Raw genomic sequence first — 17031 nt, 5'->3', positions numbered from 1 at the left:
GTGTAGGCATGCATCTGAGGATTCTCCATCTTCTCCCCCTCTGTGGCACTTCACCACTTACACTTCAGTTGTTCTTTTCATCTGCCCCTACCCATCCACTATTACACTCATCTCTTGCTCTCTTGTTCTGCTCCATGTCTGTCTTTTGCTTGCTCTGTCTGGTTTGCATTACTTACCAGCTTTATCGTTGTCTGCCTGGGCTTTTTAACTTCGTGCACATGACTCTCTCCCTTTGTCTCTCTCTCTCTCACTCCCTCGGTTTCTTTGACATTAACCTCATACTCAGGTTTTCTCTCTCTCACTCCCTCCTGCATCTCACTCTTAATCTCTTTCTTTAATGGACATGCTGCACACATCTGTCACTTAAAGCACAAATGACACAAAACATACCATGTTAATGGTTATGGCAACAACCTCTGTGACTAGACTTGTAGGATGCTCTATACACCAGAGGAATTACATTTGGGAACTGTAGGATCACCCAGCTTTCCAGATACCCTGACAATGAAAAACAAAAGCCACTGAAATCAACAGTGTCAATGTCTTTTTTCTGTTATTCCTGGATTGCAACTTGTTCTTTTTTGCTACAATAATAACATTCTGCACCCACACTGTTGCTTCTGTGTAAAAGTATAATAAACCTTTATCATGCCTGTGTGTGTGTGTGCGTCCTGTCACCACAGGAGCTAGTCTATTTCTCTTTGCTCCCAGCTAATTGGTTGGACCGTGAGAGAGACAGGCTGGAGAAGTGGCCAGACCTGACAGTGAGTGTGCATGTGTGTGTGGGTGCGTATGTGTGTGTGTCAGATGTCCTCTGGCATGCCTCAGAGAGCTAATCATAACCACACTGCAGAGATTAATGAAGTCAAGTGCAATCAGCCCTGACACACAAACAGGGACACACACATGCACACACACTCACATACATGCACACACACAGGGATGTATAGTAGTTCTGGCTCAGATACATTGGACCTTGTTTAGCTGAGGCAGTGACATGTGGAGTGACTTAATGATTAATTGAATCTCTTCTTGTGTGAACATCTGTACCTACATATGTTGCTATTGTCAAAGTTCCTTTTTCCATGCTTGCTTAACTTGTGCTCAGCCCCTCTGGAGATTTTTTATTATTCCTCTGAAATTAATGCATATTACATTTTATGGGCAAATGCAGAGGATTTCTATCATGGCTACAATATACAGTATAATGCTGGACAGCTGCAGGGTTGAGGAACTTCTGATGCAATATAAAAGTAGGACAGATTGACATCTTGCTATCATTATACATCTAATCTAAAGGTGCCTTCCCTTGTGTGTGATACCTATATGGAACTTTGTAGAGGGCTGTGTTACCTTCAAAGCCATGTTGAAGCCTATGTGTAATTCTTTTTGAAGTAAGCTTGAGCAAGCAATTGAGTGGTTGATTCGCCAATAATTTGGGGAGCTACAACCTCAGTGCAGACATGAGTGCTAATTACTACACTACTACTACTACTGCCTCCTGTCCCAGACTAATACCAAAACCACTCTCAACATTAAGGCCATCATCCCATTTGTTATTGTTTCCTATGAGTGAGTGGGATAAAAAGGCTCCCATTCCTCTGCCTGTCACATGTGCACAGACATAACAGGAGAGAGAAGTTCACAGTGGTTCACCGGTGGGACTCTTTAACCTTCTTAAATACCTGCTGGCACTACTTTGTATACTGAGCTGGATCTCCCATCCAAGCAACATCAGTCTGGGGACTGGTCAACACCAAAAAGTTGAGAATGAAGTACCAACAACCAGAAGCTATGCCAGCCATGTTAACCACCTCACATCATTTTTAAGTCTGGGCCTTAGGCAGGTGGTAATGGCAATGGACTTATCTAGCTGGGGGCGCACCTGCCTTTGGGCCAGGAGGTTCCCCAGACACTGAATCTCCCCCGCCCAATTACACACTTTTTAGGAGTTGGCTATGAGCCCTTCCTTGGGGACTCCAGGACCACAGCCACCATCTGCAGACCCTGCTCCTAGTTGTCTACCACAATGATGACATCATCTGCGTAGGTTGCAGAAAACACCTTGCGGTAGGCTCCCACTGTCCATGCAGAGGTCCATGCAGGCATCTTCTTCAGTATCCTCTGCCCCCAACCGGGCACCACTACAACTGGGTTCACTTTCTTTTGGGGTTTACAGTAACACAAAGGGAGTTGCGCACCCCAAATGGATTATTAAACACTGACATGAGTGGTCAGATGAAAACAGACCACCAGCCTCTCAGTGAGACAGATGAATAGATATGAGCACTAATTACCAACTGATGGCAGCTGTGACTGTAACGCCATGCCAGCCACTGCCTCAAATCCCAGACTGATATCAAAACGACACCTCACTGCCACAACAGCCATTATCCCTGTGGCTGGATAGAGCTTTTCTCTTCCTGAATTATCTTGGAATTGCTTGGCTCATTTCTGACCAGAGAGAGAGAGAGAGAGAGAGAGAGAGAGAGAGAGAGAGAGAGAGAGAGAGAGAGAGAGAGAGAGAAAATTAGCACCATATTTAACCGAAATAAAACACCCTATAAAAAGACAAACCCTAACCAGAGATAGACTCAGTGACCACAAACTTGCAATTGAAACTGGGCGCCATAAAAAAGAATGGCTAGAAAGAACAAAACAAATTTGTACCCAGTGTGAAACAGGAGAAGTTGAAACAGAAATTCATTTTCTCACAAGTTGTCCAAAATACAAAGAAATAAGAGAAAACTTCTTCCTCAAATTCAAACAAACAATCCCAGACTTTTTTACCCTCCCAAAATAGCCACTGATTCAAACCCTGATTGAAAAAGACAACGCAACAGTAAAACTGGCAGGAGAATATATAACTGCATGTTACACATCAAGACTGATTTCAATGTAAGGTTGTTTTTGTTTCGTTTTGTTTTGTTTTGATTTCTCTTCTCTTTTCTATGTTTTCTTATCTTTAATTTCATTGTATTAATAGTATTTGTATTTTTGTATTGTACAGTATTCATATTTGCTTTGGCAACATGTTTGATTCAAAACGTCATGCCAATAAAGTCAATTAAATTGAAATTGAAAATTGAAATTGAAATTGAAATTGAAATTGAAAATTGGGAGAGAGAGACAAAGAAACTAAACAGAAAAGGGGGGGGGGGTATCAGAGCAAAGGGCTTTCAGTTCCTCATAAAGACCTTGACCGTTGGCCCCTATGGGCCTCTGTGCATGATTCACAGCCTACAGAGGCCCCTGATCCCATGTACCTGTTTCTAGTGTGTGTGGGCGGTGTGTGCACATGTGGAAGTGGACATTATATGTTTGCTCTCTTAAGTGCGCATCTAATGTTAGTATATGTGTGTCTGTGTCCATGCTCAGGTAGAGCCAGTTTCACTTTTGCAATGCGTGATAGTGCTTCACATGGCCACGACCAAAAAAACTTGCCCAGTGTTCAGCACACAAAGCTTATAGTTGCTAACTTTACGAGACAAAGACATCAAAAACATTTATAATCCATGATTAAGGAAAACCCTGAAGAGCAACAAAAATTTTGTAATCCTTGAATGTTGGATGTATGTGAATGTTCCTGGTAACTGCTCAATCTTGGCATTCCAGATTCTTCTCATTGTCTTTATCATATGAGACAGTGTATGATGAATTTGGTGGTTACATGATGTTTGCTTTAACACAGTCTATACTTGACTCTGGCCATGCATTGAATGTAAAGTACCTACTGGTTGACAGTGACCACAATATAACACACTTGTCACCACACATTTGTGGTTCACTGTGTGTGTCCAAAGAACTGCACTAGGTTTGGCCTTTGGCCATTTTCCACACTGATAGATTTGTTTATCCACTCCCATTTGCCGCTAACTTATTGCCATGATTAGACTATTACTTTAACATGTTTTCATATGTATGTTTTTTCAGTTTTTCAGGTTATGAAATATAAACCCCACACAACATTTGCTTTCATTCATTAGCTTCATAATACCAGTACTCCAACTATTAACTTCCTTTCCCTATATTTTCGTTTAAGTATAGAAAACAGAAAAGATTGAAGATAATGTAATCAGATTACCGTATATAGTCCATTACACTCTCGCTCTGCCCACTCACATACAAAAGCTTCATTCATCACAGAACCAATCTAACTTTCAAATCAACAGAAATCAGCCCTGGCCACAGGTGACTGGCCTGGCCAAATAGCCTTTCATTATATGTGTGTGTGTGTGTGTGTGTGTGTGTGTGTGTGTGTGTGTGTGTGTGTGTGTGTGTGTGTGTGTTGGCCTGCATCTGTTGTGGTGGATTAGAGAATTTAGATAGAGGGCAGGGGTGTCCAACACTGAAGGTCCCATGCCTGCAAGTAGCCTACATTTCGTACTTCTGGTCATGTTTATTTCTAAAATATGTTGTATTTATTATAATGTATTTTATGTCAAAAGTAAAAACAAGTCTAGATTTACAGAGGACCCTAAAACATAAACACTAAACACTAGGTCAAGGACAACTTTATTTTTATTGGGGTTTTTTTATTGTGTGCCCACAACTTCCTGGAAAGTAGTGTTGCTGAGGGATTGTAAATGGTCAGAAATGTGACTCAAACAAAGTTCACAGTTAGGTACAAAAAGTGAAAAATGGGATGCACATCAACCCATGGAAAAGACAGACAGAATGAAAGAGGATGATGTAGCTTTAAATAAATACTGAGAGTTAAATAGACAAAAACAGCAAAAACTAAAACACCTCTAGAGACCAGGACAAAGACAGCTAAACCATGAGCTAGACAGAGCAGAAACCAAGCAGTTGGTACTAAGGCAAACAGTACATCATTTACAGGCATTACCATACCAAGTGATAGCAGAGTGAATGTGTAAACCTGATGATGATGGGCTTGTCTCTTCACATGTCAGAGGCAGCAGCAAAGGTCACTGAGCACTGAGAAAGTATGAGGCTTTTAGGGAGGAGGAAAACACTAAATACTCCTAATCCCCCGTTTATTTGCTGCATGGATGGTTAAAAGCTACTCTCAGCCTCATAAAATTAAAACCAAGAGTGCACCGAACTGTGGAGAAGAGGCATGGATATGGAAAGATAGCAAGAAAGGAAGGGAAGAGAAAAAAAGACTTAGAAATGATTAGGCGAGAAAGATAGTGAGATGGAAAGAGAAAGAGAGAGAGGGAGGTGGAGAAAGTGTGAAGAAGAAAGGGGAATTGAGAAGCGGTGATGTGCAGCTCCAAAACATTCTTTAGCAGAATGAGCTGTCACCTGTACCTCCTTTTCCTGGCGATCTATGGTTCACACCGGCTGCCTTTGATTAATACATCCTACCTAAATCATCGAAAGTTCCCCTTTCCCTCTTACCCATAAAATGCAATACACAACACAAATCAGCCCCTTAAACAGTGAAGCCGGATAACAATCGGAAAATAATGCATCTTACCTGGGCCATCCCGATAAATTGTTCCTTATAACACCCTCCCTTTAACCAAAATCAATTCATCCGCCTCCAATTTTTATTAAAATCCCCAGTAATAAATCTTCCCCCAATGTTTGTTCATCTGTTTTTTGATACATTTATATCACTTTCAGTTCTGCTCCAGTGTTTCCCCTGCCTCTACAGCGTAAAATGGGAAAATCTATTTGGGGCCAATAGAATAGTTAAAGGGGTGTTATGGGTGCCTGTTCTTGTGGTGAAAATGGGTGTCAATTTGTGTGTGTGTGTGTGTGTGTGTGTGTGTGTGTGTGTGTGTGTGTGTGTGTGTGTGTGTGTGTGCGTGTGTGTAAATGGAATCGATAAACGTGGCAGTGTGGTGAGTAGAAAGCACCCTTCCCCTTGCCTTTCTGATTAACCCACACCACTGAAAACCTGACAGCAATATAACAATATTAGGTGTGTGTGTGTGTGTGTGTGTGTGTGTGTGTGTGTGTGTGTGTGTGTGTGTGTGTGTGTGTGAATGTGTGGATGTAAAGGTGTTTGTAGGCATGTGTGTGCATGTGTCCCAAGTCCATTTGAAACTGCTATTGTCTTTTTAGAAAACCTTCATTGCTGTGTGTGTCTGAGAGCAGAGCATGGTTATGTGGCTGTGTGTGTGTATGTTTGTGTTAGTAGGCTACTCACCATCTTAAGTAGCAGCACTTTTTCAGCAGTATTTTTGTTCCTCTATATGGTTTTGTGATGAAGAGAAATTACAAGTTCCCAAACTCAATTTTAATCAGATAATGACTGAAGAAGGATACTTTGATGCTTCAGTGTTAAAAAAAAAGAAAAATAAAAGACACAAGTGATACATTTGTAGTAGCTCTTGTAGAGTTTGTAGCAATTCCACACAGAATCAGCAATTTGCCTTACTTTGCCTTATATTTGACCTGTCACTCACCCAAAATGCATCAATCTATTTTGCCTTATATTAGGTTGCACCTTCAAATAACATTCCTTTCTGTTTATTAACTATGCCCATACACTTACACTTACATTGCTGAGTTACAGTAATTACGGTCTGTCCATAAAGTGTGAAATGTACAGTTTGCACATTAGGGGGCTTTTCATATTGAATTGTTTTCTTGCTAATGTCATTGTTTTACCCTTGTTTCCATTAAAATACACAATCAAAAGCTGACAGTTATTTTACCTTTGAATACAAAAATTGACCTGCTGTAGCAAATTATCCCAAAATTCAGTATGATTTCAACTTGACAAAAAAACTTCACTGGCCGTGGCCCTGCTTTCATTGTTAGAAGCTCAGACACAACACAACTAACAACTCATATCACCTCCATACGCCAAACTCAAATTAGCTGAAATTAATGAGAAACAAAGGTCTAATGTGTAATATTTAGGAGGATTTTTTCACTAGTATATTACCGGAACTTATCTATGCTTATCTACAGAGTGAGTGGGTCCTCTTCTACAGAGTCCACTATGTTGAACTGCCATATTTCTACATTAGCCCAGAGCAGACAAACCAAACACTGGCTCTATAGGGCCTTTGATGATGATTTACTCAAGATTTACGGCCACCGTATTTTCTCCTGCACACGAGGAAGGTTGAGCTGTATTCAAATGGTTGCAATCTGCAAATTCGTTGCAAGTCCAAGTCCTTCAGCCAAAAAGGGCAATGTGTAGCTTTTTCAGATTCAGAGCAGTGTGATAGAATTACAGTGCAATAGGCTTCATTTCCCCGCATGTTGTTTAAACTGAACAATTTTATTATTAAATCAATTAACAAGAGCAGAGAGGAACTAAGGGCTAACTTATCTCACTTTTGGTGACACTATTGTATCACATTGCTGAGCCTTGGCTTACTATCTGTCAAAGATAAATGGATTTTAAAAGAGGAACGCAGGACTTTATAATTGTTGACCTCTTGTTGAAAGAAGTACTCAGGTCTTTTACTTAGTTCAAAGAACCAGTACATCAATGTGAAAATACTTTATTGCAAGTACAATTCCTTCCTTTAAAGTCCCAAGTAAGGGATAAAGTATCAAAAAGAGTAAGAATACTTGTTCTGCAGAAAACTGACATTTACTGTAATTACTTACATTTTCTTTCTTTCTTCTTATAGTTAGGTCATTAAGTCCAGTATGTACCCAGCCTATATGAGTCAGTCCCCTTCCAAAGGGTCACAAGATCACATTAATGGGAAATGACAGGAGAAAAAACATTTTTTGAACTTTTTTCTATCTTTGCTTGTTTTTGTGAAATGTAGAAAAATGTTGGTGTCTAACAGTTATTTAAATAAAACCATCTGCAAAGTTTAGAGGGGAAACGTTTCTTGAATGTCTCTGGTTGAACTGCTATCACAACTCATAATGATAACTCATCTGAAACGTTAAGTAAGCTAAGTAAGTAAGCTTTCTTATTAGGGGTCCCAAACATAATACTTTTTATTATGTATAAGCTTAGTCTGATAATAGAAATATAGTGAAGTAGAAGCATAATAAAATGGAATTACTCAAGTAAGGTACAAGTTCCTCAAAATTGTACTTCAGTACAGTTGAGTATATGTACTAAGTTACTTCCCACCACTGTCTGGTACAGGCCTTCCTGTTGTTCTAGAGGTAAATCTAAAGTTGGTGAAGCTGCTTTAGTTTTTACAGTCTTGGCTGCTGGAATGAATTTAGTTTGATGCGTCACACTGTCATCATTGAGAATATTCAGATTTATTTCCTGTTTGATTTGCTTTCTTCTTATTTAATTAATTTGATTGTTAACACATTTCTATTGTTTTAATGTCCTTTGCTTTTCTCTGAAGCGTTGTATTTCCTTGTTGTGAGAAATGCTGAATAGGTAAAGTTTGCCCTGCTAGCTGTCTGGCAATTTATACATTTATCTATATTTATTTTACCAGGTTCTAATCACAATTTATCTGTTTGTGGCAGGGTAATGATGGACGATGTAAGAATTCAGACAGCAGAATACAATAGGAATACAATACAATAAGCCTCATCGCCCTGCATTGTCTAATTTGGTGGGTGATCAATGAATGCTTTGCAGAGTGCTGGATCAGTCAGTACTGAGAAATGGGGAGATGTGCCGTGATTTATTCTAGGTGTTAAAAAATAATTTGTTTGGATTGATTAACTTTAATTAATTATGCTAATTGAGCAGGATGAAAACAGATGTCGAAAGTGCCCTTCCATTCATCCCTCGGTAAAACTGGTCCTTTAATTACAGATGCTATTGGTTTATCTAAAAATAACTCATAACACATGCAAGTGTTTGCTCACAGTACACACATGGACACAGACAGACACGAGCACATGCACTTTCACCTGCATGCATGCTTACGTGTTCACACTGGCCCAGGACACACGGTCAAAGCACCATGTCAACTGCAGCAATTTTCACTGGATTATCTTACTGTCCTACAAACAAAAACCCATGCTGTCATAATAACTTAACATTTTATGATCAGTTATTTCAGCCTCTTTACACCCAAAGTAACCCTGTCAGGATAATTGTATGTGCAAAAGAATAATTCTGTTTGGTTTTTTTTTCTTGATGTTTTGTGTAACTTTTTACAATTTTTAGGCTCACATTGTAGTCATGTATGTCACCACCTAATTTGTGGGAAATATCGGATACTTTTGCATTTCCAGTAGACAGCATTAAGATAATCTCGTATAGCTAAAGTTGGGCACAAATTTAGATATGTTGCTGTGCGTATTGAGCTGAGGGGTTACAGAAATGGGACGTTCTCACTGTCTTGTAAACTTCTAAACGTGTGTGTGTGTGTGTGTGTGTGTGTGTGTGTTTGTGCTGTGATCAAGTAGATTGAGTCGCTATCTGTCTTAACCAAACCCTTTGTGGGTGTGTGTGTATGTGTGTGTGCGTGCACATGTATGTGTAAGAGTATGTGCAAGTATCTGTGAGCTCAGATGGGGCAGGAGGCTGCGCTGAGCCGCATGGATTTGCTGCTAAAGTTTGAACAGTTTTAAATTAAAATGTATTGCCCATTCTCAATGTATTGATCTTAGGCCCAGCTGTGTCAATACGCCGCCCCGGCTATTTTTCCAATAACTTATAAAGATCTGCCAGCCAGGCATAAATTCATTACATAGCTCTGAGTTTATATTCTCTCTCTTTTTTCTCCCTTTCTCCCCCATCTCCTTTTCCCCCTTCCCTTCTCTCTCTTTTTTCACCATTGCTGTCTTCCTCCTTTTACATTTTCTTCACTGTCTTCCTCTCTTTTTCTCGTTATCTCAGTCCTTATTCCTCGGTTTAAGTGTTAACTCAGGAGGCTGTTTTTGCTGCTGTTTCAGGTGTGATGGTTATCGACCACCAGCACTCCCTGTTGGGATTATGTTGTTGCAAAAAACCAAGACCCAAATGACTCCACCCAACACTTGATGAAACCCAAGGTGAAAACAAACAGTGATCATTGCTGTTTGAGCTAATTTTACAGGATCGAGTGCCCCATCGTTCTTTAGCACTAGATTCACATTGATTTGCTGCTTATCATTTACAAGGTGGTTTAGTTTTGTGTAACTAAGTAAATTTTTTTTTTTTTTTTTGTAGCATGTAAAGAAATAATTAAATGAGAAGAGAGTTTTGCTAAGCCAAAGCTTTTTTCATTTTAAGAATAAGATTAAACCATTATGTTGTCTCGATATAAAAGTGAGACTTGGTAAAAAAAAAAAAATAATAATTTCCATCAGTACCGTTCACTGTACATATATAATAAATATAATCTGCACCGCAATCACTTCCCTAATTTTATCTCAACTCTTCTTTGCTCTTGCCACTCTCTCTCATCCAGCTCTCCTCTTCCTTTCCTTCAGTCATTATCTATTCTCTTGCACTCTTTTCTCCCTTTTCCTGCCATTCTTCTGCTCCACTCTTCTGTCTCTCCCATTCCTTTTTTCTACTCATCTTCTCTCATCTCTTCCCACCTTCTCCTCTCCTCCCTCCTCCTTTCTTGACTCTTTCCATCCCTCTCCCTAATCTCCCTCCACCTCCTCTCATTGTCAATACCTATCTAATTCCACTTTAGCACCAGTAATTGGCTGATGGATAGAAGCTATGGATTGGCCTCTTCCTGATGACTGCATGACATTTTTCCCCCTCCCCTACAGCTGGTAATACTAATAGAATTCCAAATCCGCGGCACTGGGATCCTGTCATGAGTAGGTCAACCGCTGTGTCAAGGTCCTATTGGAAAGCCGGCATCCAACATCTTAATTTAGACTTAGCCTTTTTTCTCTGTATCTCTCCCTGCCTTGCTGGATGATCACTGTGTATTCCTATGTCTCTGTTTCAGTAGTTGTTGCCTACTATGCACTTCTGTTTGTATGTCTTTGTATGTCTCATCAGCTATGTCATGCAACTATGTTTTGCAAATTGCTCATTTTTGGACAATTTGCTTCAGCTAGCTGGTGAAGATTGTGTTTGTGTTTATTTTTATTTTTGATATTTGTAACACTGAAAAAGTTAACATAAAGTTTGATTGACAGCAGGATAGAAATATAACATCTGTTTGTAAGTCTGTCATAACTATTATGCATAATATTCAGTACTTATTTTGCTGCTCTCATTCAGTCCAGTGGGCAAACTTAACTTTAATCCATTTGCCGTTATGTCAGGCAGGTTTCTAAATTCAGTCACTCACCAGCTCATCACACATACCAGCCAGTTTTGAATTTGAGGGTAAAGGCTAGTCTATGTATGGTGCGTAATCTGCCTAAATTACTCATACATCTCGCCTTGTTTGTTACATTGACACTTCACTGACATTCACTACAATACTGTAGCTTTTTGGCTCTGATGTCTCTTTTAGCTGCAAAACAGCACATATTTTATTATTTCTGTTTTCTGATCAACATGCCACCATATTTGTCTTTCAGTTTGACAGTCATAGGCTGTGTCACAAACCTAATACTAATTCTGTAGGTCTACAGTATGTATTGTACAACATACTAAACATCATAGTATAATGTTTTAGCAGTTTGCTATTTTATACTAACAAGAAATTGCGTGTACATAACATTGTGTAAATATTGCAGGATTTGGGATTTTCTCAAGTCTATCTTAAAGATATCCTGTTTTCAAATCTGAATGGTTTTAATCGCTGGTGGTCCTCTTTGTGTTATCACACTTGCTCCACAGCACTAGTAGTTGTCAAAAAGTTGTTTTATACAATACCTGTAATACAATACTTACCTGCCATGTTAAACCTTCTTAATGCAAGTATAATATAAGAAATGGGGGATCAAATGTATAGTGCTCATTCTGTGTAAAAATAGAAAGACAGAATGTTTATTCATCCCCAGGGGAAATTAAGGCTTTTACGGCAGTATATATCTGAAGATATCACAGCAACCATAACTATATCACAGCACAAAGACGGTGACAAAATCAGAAAGTAACAACAAGAAAATAAGGTGACAAGCTTACCGTGACTGAGCCCCTTACAGAGCTGGCGAATTTTACAAACTTTCATAGAGAGGGTACTTATTTATCAAGGGCACGCCAAACTCCCCCCGACCTGACACTAAGGTTGCAGGGTGTGCTCTATGGCTTGACTCTGTCCAGGGCACACCAAGCTCTCCTTCACCTGACGCCGATGCTGTGGGGTGCACTCCACGGGGCAGGGCACATATCTGCATATTTATTTATTATTTTTACATCAGAAAATAAATAACTAATAAATGAATTAATGTTTTTTTTTATTCTCATCATAATAGTTGTTGAAGGGCAAGGGTGGGAAAGTATACCCCACAGTATACCCCCACATACTTTCTGAAACAGCCTGAAGAGTGTTGCAACAAGAATGCTGTTTAAAAAACACCTACACCACCAAAGCAGAAGCACTCCTCCACAAAGCAGATAACAAGCATTTCTCCAGTGAAATCAGACTAAAAATAAGAAAGTGGACCCCAAACTACAGTGTGACTTGCATTGTTGATTTTTTTCTTGTAAATTGTAATTTTGAAAAGCTGAAAGTCAAGAAGGTAAAAAGTATATGCACTTAACGTTCTGGAGATTGATATCTCAACCTAGCAGGGCCGAGCTGTGGACTGTGTGTGTGTATGTGTATGTGTTTGGCATTGAAAGTATTTGACTGAAGTTTTTTATTTGATATTTTGTCGTCTTTTCTGAGTCGTATCCTGCTGGTGTCTTTGTTCAGACATATACAGGCATACCTTTGTGAGTGTGTACGGGCTTCTGTGTGTTTGTACATGTACGTGTACACAAGTAGCAGCTGCCAACAGACACAGAAAGTTTATTGTAATAAATATCTCTGGGCATGAGGTACATCTGTCGTTCTGTCTATCTATCCTACAATTCTAGATCCAGTTACAATTACCTTTGTGCACTATAGCAACCTATGTGTGCTTGTGTGTGCATGTGTGTGTGCATGTGTTATAGTGATGAATTGGGGAAAAGAGGTTGGCTAAATCGGGTTGTCATGCTAATTCAGTCAGCTGACTGCATAATGCAAAGCATCAGGGAGACAGACTGAACTTGACCCTGTTAAACCTGACCTTGGCCTCCCTCTTTCTCTTTCCTCTCTCTCACACATATGTGGGTGCAGGGGGCGGCAAATTAAGCCAATAAATCTGTTTTGTGTGTGTGTGTAACAGAGTGACTTTTACGGTATAAAAAAGGTATAAAAACATCTTCCACAGACACTGATTATTTAATGCAAAGTGTTCTTCATTAAGTTGTATAGTATATAGTGTTTCTTTTTCATTTTGTTTCCACAAGTTGAACAACATTTTATACATACAGCGAGTAAATGGGTTTGGTTTGATGATTGGCTTACTGATTTTGTTGACTTGGCATTTTGTTTTGCATGTCTTTAGCTGCTCCTTTGGCTGACATGTTAAATGAAGCATGTCAATGGACTGCCATTTAGTCATCAGTAATGTCAGTATTTGCCGTGCAGGAATTGATTCTGTTAACTCACTGAAAAAAAGAACACAATTTGGTGTTTTATGTAGTGGAAGATCTCTTACAAAGCTTTACTGCAGGTTCAAAAGGTGCCAGAAGTGTCTGCTGAAATGTATGAGACGATTTCTTCTTTTTTTTTTTTTCTTATTTGGAAGTATATGGTTGCAATATACATTTTATTTTATTGCTTCACATGTAATTATAATGTAATACCACATATTATATACACAAGATCACTCTGTGGTTCTTACAGTTAATTCGGAGAAGTTAATATTAGTCCATCCAGCTCATTACAGTAATTAAACTTTACTTGTCTTAATACAAATGAGCCCATATGATTATGTTTAAGACACACATCTGTCTGCCTTTGACCTTCAGGTCTGCAAAAAGACTGATTAGAAAAAGGAATTGCACTGTTGAATATCTTATACTTTCATGTATGAAAAAACAAATAAACTGATAAATAACTTAGAAAATAATAAAACTTTAAAAATACGCAAGCAACAAATGGTTTAAATCAGTCATTCACCTGAAGTCAAGAGTAACGTTTGTTTATTTTAGCTCGGTGTTTGAAGGTGGGGTTACAAGCCTGTGTGGAATGTCCCTTTAAATTATTCAAAGCCCAATCAGGTGTCTTTTTCTCCTCTGATCTAAAGATGGGTATCAGAGGTCATTCATTCTTCCTTCCAGGGTCACCTTTCCCACTTTTCCTTTTAGCACTGACACTCTCACGCACTTCCACTCCCTATCTCTTTCACTAATGTTATATAGGACGCTGCCATGGTCACATGCTGGTACATATGTGCATGTACACAGACAAGAAACAAAGCATATATGTGTGCATATACACACATGCATGGACACCTTCACCCAATGATGCACACGTAGCATGCACATACCTACAGACACACACACACACACACGCACACACACACATTGAATAGGCCAGCTTGGCTCCCCTGCAGTGAGCTCTATTGTGTGTGTCAGGACATTGTTCATTCTCCTTCTGTGTTTCCATGTATCTGAATACCTCCTGACCTTCTCATAGACTGCAAGGATGCGAAGCATTATTGCTCTTCATGCAACTTGCTTTTGTGTCGTACCAACAATAGGTGACAAAAGTGGATGGCAGAGGCAGAGGGGAGACACGGAGGAGGTAAGGATACTGTTCAGATTTAGTTTGGTCTTTTGACTGCATCTTTCTCCCTTTTCATAATAATGTTAAATGTTAAAAGAGTAACAAATGTATCATATAGTATGCTGTGTTGTATGTTTTGTAGTCTTTTTACATAAAAAGTAGATATTTCTTTAACAGTGTTGGGCAGTTATGCATTACTAGTAATACTATTAAAGTAATAATTCCTTTCCCCAGTAACGAGAAGTGAAACTTATTCCTAATAAAACTTCAGTAACAATAATACAGTTACTCATTACAACTTTACTTTTGTTGTCACCCCCTACTGATTTGAAATCCATTAATCTAACAATCACATTCATTTTTGTAATCATCATGCAAGTCACCAAGCAGGAAGCTCACATTCAGTGGCTGGATTTTACTTGTGGACTTGACAAAGAACAAATTTAGCAAGTGGCTTGATTTGTGGTGGATGAAATGTTTAAGACAGATGCTGACTTATGTAATAAGTATAATAATAATACTTTTGAAAAGAGTAATTTTTTGAGTAACGAGCCCAACACTGTTCTTTAATAAAATGGAGGACACAATTAGGGTACTACCATAAATTAAACTTCTAAATGTGAAGCAAGGCAAACAGTGCTCAAAGTTTTGTTCTACAAATAAAGCACAGCAACGACTTCCGGTTTGCGCGCACACACACACACACACCATCTTGTCCATTATGTACAGTTTCTTGCTGTTATTATTTTGCATAATACAAGCAATTTCTGGCTTGCATGTGAGATCCTACGTACATTATGTGTGTCTGTGTATGCATGCTCACCGCTGGGGGCTTGTTGTCAGAGCTTCTCTCGACTGGCCAATTAATTATGATGGCCTACTTATGATGTGTAATGGGATGATTTATTAGTAAACACACAAACAGAGCAGGGACACAGACAGTCAGGTAGCAGCACTGCATTCTGTGGTGTGGGATCATATACTGGGGCAAGATCACAAGCCACCTCTGGCTGTATCCTGCTCGATCCAAGTGAAGATTATGGTACACTGGAGGAGCCGTGCATCTTCAAAAAGTCCAGTTTGCAGACTCTAACTCTATCTATATATCTACAGTAGCTCTGCACATGCACTTTTTTCTGTATCTTTTCATTCTGGGAAAGTCAAGTGATGCATGCTGCTCTTATAAAGCAATGTCCTGCTTCACATATAGTACGCTCACATGCACACAAGGAAACCAGGTTATTCCGAGTAATCAGGTTGCATAGGTAACTGGAGAGCACATTTACATACTGTAGTAACCTATTATAGTGTCTTTTAGTTATAGGAGACGGATTTGTATGAGTCTCTTTGTCAGCACAGTAGCAGGACAGGCCCTATAGAAAGGAGGTGCAAAGCTTCTCCTCACATTCTGAGTCAGAATTTTATAAATGGTCAAATGTTAAGCGGTGGATATTGGCTTATTAAGATTTAAAGAATCTACTTTGTGTTAATTTCAATTCAGTTATGTTGAATACAAGAACTTCTTTCAACGTCTTATACTCTTGTGCTACGATACTTGCCTGACTTGAGTCTTTGTTGTGTACATGTGTACAAAAAATAAAAACAAAATGAGAAGTCTGGTTACCCGTATAAGAACAAGAAGAAGAATGGGATATCTTGTTTGTGAGATATTTTAGAAATCATATTATTGCAGAAAACTGTAATCTAGTAACTCAAGTGTATGAAAATGGATTTACACAGTTACTTTAATTCACAACTTGGTGAAACCCTATTCAACCAGTCTTCTTCTGCCAGCCCCATGGGTATGGTCAGTGCCTTGCTGACTGGGCACGTTGGCTGTAGATACTGACTGTTATCTTCACCCAAAACTAATGAATCAGTCTAGGTCTGATCCATTAATTTCTGGACCCATTCCTCACTTCACTCTTCAAGCTACTTTCTGTCTCTTTTTTTGCTCACAGTTATGATGAATCTTGTCCTCTATATCACCATTCATTTTTCTCTACCATAATCCTTATCTGTTTAGTTTCAAATGTTTGTGCATATATTGAGAGTAAATCCTTTTGCTCTCCTTTGCAGGCTCCACTCTTTCTGTATGAACTCTGAAATGTTCACCCAGAAGTGTGTGTTCACTTTTGTGAAAGTGTGCAGCCAGCCATATACACCTACATGTTTCAGTGTGTTTGCACAGTATGCGCATGTGTCTGTGGGCAGCATTAGGCGTGGCTCGTATAGGTGCAGCAGGTCTGTCCTGGTAGTGAGGAGAGCTATTCTTTTTCCTTGGCTATAGCTGTCTGACTAGCTGGGTGGGTGTCCTATTTCTGGATGACACACACACACACACACACACACACACACACACACACACACACACACACACACACACACACACACACCAAACCCCTTGCCCCCTCTACCATACGTTGTGGGACATAATTTATGATGGCTCTGTAACATATGGACTTTTCATCACTCAATGGCAACAAAGTCTCTC

The sequence above is a fragment of the Dicentrarchus labrax genome, unplaced genomic scaffold (assembly GCF_905237075.1).
Source record: "Dicentrarchus labrax unplaced genomic scaffold, dlabrax2021, whole genome shotgun sequence".
NCBI lineage: Eukaryota > Metazoa > Chordata > Actinopteri > Moronidae > Dicentrarchus > Dicentrarchus labrax.
The sequence above is the reverse complement of the archived record's forward strand: the minus strand, read 5'-3'. Positions refer to the sequence as shown.